Genomic DNA, 7,262 nt, shown 5'->3' with positions numbered 1-7,262 from the left:
TCAAAACGTAACAGTCTTAACACAGACAGTGGGGAAGGATTGGACCAAGTGGTTGCACCAAAAAAACGAAAGCAGTATAACAAGACCTGACTAACAATCCTTTACAAGTTGAAAACAACAAGCCAAAGGCCTAGCTATTAGTCTCTAAAAATACATGGGTGGCATCCATCAGTAATCCTAGTGTGTATAACAAAAAGTAATTTATGTGAGGAAAGGTTTAGAGGGTACCCCAATCTCACCTTCTACCACTACTATTAACATAAATACAGCACATAGGTCCACACATCTCAATATATACTAAATCTCACAGTCAGAAGCAATGCAAGCAGCAGAGTATAGAGGTTATCCTCCGGCTGGGTCTCTTTTCATGTAAGCCCTGGGCAGTGCTTGGACAATCTGAGGTTGAACCAACCAACTAGCTGGCACCACCAGACCCCAGAGGTTGATACCACTTACGCAGTCAAGATGTACACAACAAACAGGGGAAGGGGAGTCAGGGAGGAACAGATATTTGTTGCTCCCTGCCTGGAGTGTGTGGAAAGATGATATCCACTATGACACCTGCTATAAGAAATGGAAACTTTTGTGATTTAAACAATTACTTTGTGGAAGTACATGTCATTCTTCATCCAACTCGTATTAATATCATGCAAATGAAGGATTTAGGGAAATGGTCAGTTTTAAGAGGCAGCTGAAAACACACAACTGTTGGTTGTGAGAACACATTCTTGCCATCTTCATTTTAGCCCATGAGGCTAACAGTGTAGCACACTAGTGAGCGGGTAATTTAATGCAATGCATGTAATATAGAGGCATAATGAGGCCAATTGGAGGCCAATTGGACCAACCATATATCCAAGGAAAATAAACCTCCGACGTTCAACAAACATGTTACAACTCTTGAACTTTCAGAAAATTTCTTATTTGCAAATACCACAATAAATTATATGGACTCTTCTTGTGAACACAGTGAGCACAACCCCATTTGGCTAACTTACCACCACTGGCGATTCAAGATTCCAGGGGACCTCAGGCAAAAATATATGTGTGCTGCCTCCCCAGTCCAAACTAAATATATTTTAGGGCAGATTAAAAGGGGTAGATGACCTACAGGGGTAGATGACCTGCTTTATATGGTTTGCCTGTCCTGGTGTTGCTGCTGCTTACCATACACATGGAGCAAAACACAAAATACACTACATGTAACAAACAAAACATGTATTTTTATTTGCATTGTTATAAATGCAAATGGTATTTTCCTTATATCTGAACCTAGAGGTTTTTGGTTTCACTTCAGCTCTCTATTAATGGTTAATTCCACCACTGAAAATATTCCTCGAGGTTGTGGAAGATACAGTGACCCAGATACTTACACATGAGATACAGGAGTTTTGTTATCGGCTCTCTGAACTGCAGTCAAATATCCATGCTCTTGCTCAAGCGAGCTTAATGTGGTCTTACTGCCGGGCCATGACCAATCCCAGGGTACTGCTGAGGAATTACTCCCCCGTTTTACCTTACACTGAGAAGCAACCACTCGTGAACAAGTGAATAAGGGCTGCAAATAGCTGAAAAATATTACATAATGATATTGCAGGAGGTGGAAAGTGTGGCGTAATACATAAAACGATAGAGTCAGTTCAATTTACAATTAGATATTCTGTGTATGAATTCTATATGCAGTGATTGTCTTATAGTTGTATTATATTGCTGCACCAAGCCTAAAAAAAATGCATTTGCATGGAAATACGCTGAAGTAACCTTGTAAGCAGTTGGTGCTGTAAAAATAATTTAGCAGCGAGTAAATGCTCCCCCTCTCCATCCTCAGTGATGTAATTAGATCAGTTATTCAGAGACAATAAAAATCCTGCTGCCCATGCCCATTAATAATTTGGGAACTTTATCAACTTGAGTTTGGTGTCAGTCCAGGCAGCTCAGCTCTGAATTCTCCCTCAGACCCATCATTATCTGCTGCTGCCAATCAAAGTTGATTTGTTTAATTTTTTTTTTTTTACCAGTTCTCAAAACTTCTAATATTTTTTTAGTTTTCCTTACTTCATCCCAGCGAAATGGTTGTAATTACGGGAGGCATTCATATTGAGAACGGTCGGTTAAAAGCAATAAAGCCACAGGTGCCAATAATTGCCTTTTTTTACCCCCAGGGTTCTTAATATTCCCACACAGGACATGAAAGCCTCACAGCCCGATGTTGTTCTATTAAAGGCCTGCATCGATAAAGGATTTACTGATTGCAGCATAATTTTCACTGAGAAATAATAAAATAATTCTCTCCTTAAAACGCATCTTTTTAAAATGGCTTTTAGTTCCCGGTAGTGTGGTGACACTTTTTATTTAATTTAGTTGTTTCTATTTTACTTTATATCCTCTCATTTATTGTTTTTAGTTTCTTTTCTTAGCTTTGTTTTATTACTGTACTTGTTTTCTGGTGTGTTGTTTTAAATCGTTGTTTAATCTTTTGTAAAGCACCTTGGTTCACCTATGGGTCGATGTAAGGTGCTATATAAATAAAGTACATTTACATTTAATATGAATGAAAAGACATATTTTTTTATAACGAGTGGTTATTCTCACCTCCCTTTTGTGCTCAGCAGCAGGACTTGACATTTCATAATGACATTTTCATAATGTTTTTTTTTTCTCTTCGTGTGAATATGGCACCTATAAAGCTGGTCATGAACGCTGGGTACTTCTTTACTCTGCATATGATAAAGCGACTGGGTGAAAGCAGGAATGAAACACATATGTTGTTTTCATTGCAAATATTAGTTTTCTGTGCAGAAGAATAAGGTGCGCCTGGTGTTTTAAAGGTGTGAAGCCCTGCATCTTTGATCTATACAAAATCCATGTTGTATATGAGGGATCTGGTGTCAGTCAACGCATGCACTGCTTTGAAAACAAATAAAATGATTCCATATTTCACTGGTAAAAAAAAAGAAAGTTCACTACAAAGGAGACATGGCCTCTCCTCTTTGAACAGCGAGGAGTCTTCCTCCCACGCTGCAGGAAAGACAGGGATGGCTGCACGTCAGTTCCACACAAAAAGACAAACGCAGAAAATAATATAAGGCGACCTCCTGATCTCAAAAGTGACACCCACATTTCTTTCAAAATGATGGCTGTTTTTCTCTCTTCAGGCTGTGGAAGTCGTTCTCTATTTAATATCCTTAAGACAGTTTTAACAAGACACTGTACCAACACAGCTGTGCTGTCACAATAGCAGTGAGAAGGGATTTTCTGACTTTGTAAATATTCTTAAGCCCCGTCCACAAGCAGTTTTCTCTCGTCACCCATTATTTTGCAGCTGACAGCCTGTGCAGCCCTCTTGTATATTTTCAATCCCAAATGTTTCAGGGTGAAATGAGCAGGACATAAAACACTGCCGGTGTATGGACCGAGTCTGGCTCTCCTTGCCGTCCCTGCTTTCTATCTGAAAGCGCTGCCAAAGGTCTTTTCGTCTGTCTTTGCCGCATCTCGCCGAATTTCTAGAAAAATCCCATGGTCTTTTATCACCACATTGCTACTGGTCTCTTCCTGTGCGTCCAACCCTATTGAGGAAAAAAAAAACTCGACAATAAGCCAGCGACCATACAGTTTGACAGTAGTTTTATTAAATCACACAGATTTATGAAGCGAAAAGCTTGGTTGAAACCTTAACCTGGGATTTAGAGATTACTGATTCTGTTCAGTTACTTGACAACATTTTGTGTCATGCGCTATTTGTAAGAAATAATACTTTCTTGTTAACTCATCATTTAGTTGTCCAGAAATACACCTGGAGACTACTCACCACTAACTTCTATTTTGGCTTTTTGGCCCTTAACGTCCTCTGTAATCGGAAGTATAAACAGAATATCTCTATTTGTGAGCAAAGAGCGCACTCACACACACTCTGTCTCACATAAACACAACTCCTACTCACACAGACATGCACATAAATACACACATATATATATATGATAGGAACCAAGCATGTGTTTATGTGAGTGTTAAGTAGGCTGCAACACTTTGGAATGTAATCACACACAAATGCACCAAGTAATGAATTTAGCAATGCATAATTATAGATTCATGTATGTTAAGTCTTCACGCACACACAGACACAGCGCATGTGTGTGAGTGTGTGTATGTGCATGTGTGTGTGAGAGAGAGAGAGAGAGAGAGAGAGAGAGTGCGAGACAGTATTCCCTCTCATTCACACTCGCTCACACACAGCCTGGAGGAGAAATACTTGATAACACTCCATCCTCCTCTCCAGATTTTCTGCTTCTTTTGTATCATCCGAAATGATTTGCATCTAGTTTACTTTTTAATGGGGCTTTGCAAAGTAGACCATTGTTCCTTACTCCCCTGCAGACATCCTGGTTGCAATTAGTCTTTTTTATGAGTATTTTGTATTGCACAGGCATCTTTTTTTGTGTGTGTGTGTGTGTGATTTGCTTCTGCTTTCAGTTTCATTTTAAAAGCACATCCACGGCATTGTGAATTTTTATTTCAGGGCAGACTAATGCTAATATAGCGCAGGTTAAATATAGACGTATGCTGTGCAGTTTAGTGAAATGGCTGTTTGATTTCTTGGAAAGATATTACATGGTTGTAAAAAAAGTTACAAACAGAACTGTACTATCTTGTATCCATTACATACAGATTGTTTTTCGGTGTGTCTGTGTGCATGCCGGGATGCGTTCTACTGACGTCTTATTGGATCATGCGTGCCTTCTGAGCTTCTGCCGAAATGACTGCGCCGTGTCTCAGATGTGCTTTTTGCTGTGCTGGCTGTAGCAGGGATATTTTTGTCAACCCCTTTCGTTATGTCCTCCCACCTAGCCTGATTTATCATAGAGAGTGTTCACTCAATTCACCCGGTGTATATCCCAGAGCTATTAGTTGTTCCAGTAGGTGGCTATCATTTTCCGTCGGAATAAGCTCTTTTCTTTTTGATGCTTTTTAAACTGTCTTGTTTGAGTTCAAGATTGAGTAGTGGGATTAAGCGGGATGTCTGCCCTCGGGGGCTTCTTATCCCATCCTCTGGGAACCATTTTCTGTCTGATTGCGAACCTTGATCCAGAGGGGTTTATCTTTTATCTTTGATTTGTGGCACCTCTTCTCTGCTAATGCCTCTGCAAGGTGATCTGTGCGGCCAAAGTGCGCCTCCAGTCCATTGTTCTTCCACATAGCTCACTGCTGTAGCTCGTGGTCCGGTTTTTGTTTTATTCACGGCCTTCGGCGCGGCACTTTAGGGTAAAGATGCTGTCTTTGATCTCGTTTCGAGTGAGGGCTCGTCTTACTAAGCCAAGCGTGATCTTCTAATGCCTGCCACAGAAAAGACATGGGAAAATATTTGAAGAATCTTAAGACAGGTGACATAAGAGGAGTTCAGTTTTTCACTCTCAAATGTCTGGGCCATTTTTTGGGAAATGCCGCAAGTCAGCAAATTTGTGTGGTTTAAAAGACTGTCCTAGTATCAAAATCTGCCAACTAGCACATCTGAAGCTCAATAATTAATTGGGGATTAGATATAAAACTAACAAGGAACAGTGTTTCTGTGGGTAATGTGCATTCTTGATGCAGTAATTTCCTGCACTCTGCACAACTATAGAGCCAGGTCATAGTCACTCCTGCACTGCCAGACTTTGTGACAAGCTAGCTTCATATTTGAAAGATGTAGGAGGGAGCAATTGGCAGAAATGAAAAAGCAATGTTCTCACTGGTGTATAATCACGAAACACCATGAAGGATTAGACGCTAGCTCTGATGGGAACGGTTCTTCTTTTATAGAGCCCACCATGGTGTGCTACCATGTTTCTACAGTAGTCAAACAAAGCTCTAAATAGAGTATTTTGTGGTCGCTGTGATCTCCAAAACACTGGAAAAAGAGGGAGTAATCAGTTGCTTGCAATCTGCAACTTCACCATTAGGTGGCGCTAAATTGTATAAACTAGCCCTTTACAATACAGACATTTTATTTTAAATATTATGTGGATTTTACTTTCTCATTTCCCAAAATGTCAAACCATTCCTTCAGTATTTTAGAAAATTTCATTCAATGTAATTTTGAGAGGAAATGAGTTTTCCCTACTCTGTAAACCTGAACCCAGACTTGGAGGAGGTCATGCTGCATTCCCCATCTGGCCTCTGCGGTCGGCGTTTGAGAATGAGACAAACAAATGTCACTGGTTGGTTGACAGATGAGACATGCACTCAGTGGAAAGTCAAGAGAAAATGAAAAGGCTGGGGGAAGGAAAGGTTGCCAGATGAGAGGACTTTGATCCGCTGAAAATACCCTCTATTCACTGGCAGAAGCTGTGAGCACCTGAAGCCATCCATGCTAAAGCCGAGAGGCTGAGGGTATAAAGTGACACTTAATCGCTTCAGGAAATAAACAAAAACGTAGCGGGAAGATGTCAGTGTCAGAGTAGGTGCCGCTCAGTTGACATTCATAAATAAACTCCTTTGTTTATGGGAATCAGGAGGAGAAAATATTATTCAGGGAATTATGTAACTCGGTGGAATTTAAGTCAATACAGCGGCGAGGTCTCTGTATATATTAGAAATCCTCATATATTCAGTGACAGTCTGAAATCCAGGTACCTGTAGTTATAAATGGGCATCATAATTTATGCAGCTGGGAATGTGAGACGCTTAAAATGTGCAATGTTGTCATGGAGCACTTGTCAGTATGGGTTGTACATTGTGCCAGAATCCCCTGACCCAAGTATGGAGTAAATAAATGCAGACTTCTCAAGATTATTTATTGCTTAAGTGGTGATACAACAAGAAGATTTCTACGATTAGAGCCTTCCTCATCCTGTGCAGTGCCCCTGCATGTCAAAGAGCTAAACACAGATCTGCTCCAGAAACAAAGAGATACTAGCGGCATGAGACCCGGCCTTTAAGCAAACATCTTCGTGGAAACCCTCGGGATGCGGTGACATTAGTGTGAATTAATCACCTGTATGCAAATCCACTGAAGCTCTGAGAGCAGCAATCACACCGGTGTTCTTCTTTTGTTAGCTGAGCTGTTTGCGTGACTGACAATGTTCATAATGCTGTGATTATTATTCTGTCTAATTACGTTGTAACTCTTGATTGGCGACATCAAAACAGGAGATTGTGGTGCAGCTCTGCTTAGAATAGACCAGAAAACATGGGCTGTAGATTCAAATAGATGAACCCTCCTCGACGGTTTCTACAGGATTGATTTTGAAGCTCACTGTGGCAGTGGCTCAGGACGTGGCCATCTT

The sequence above is a fragment of the Chelon labrosus genome (genome assembly GCF_963514085.1).
Source record: "Chelon labrosus genome assembly, chromosome: 16".
NCBI lineage: Eukaryota > Metazoa > Chordata > Actinopteri > Mugiliformes > Mugilidae > Chelon > Chelon labrosus.
Note: the sequence above shows the minus strand (reverse complement) of the source record.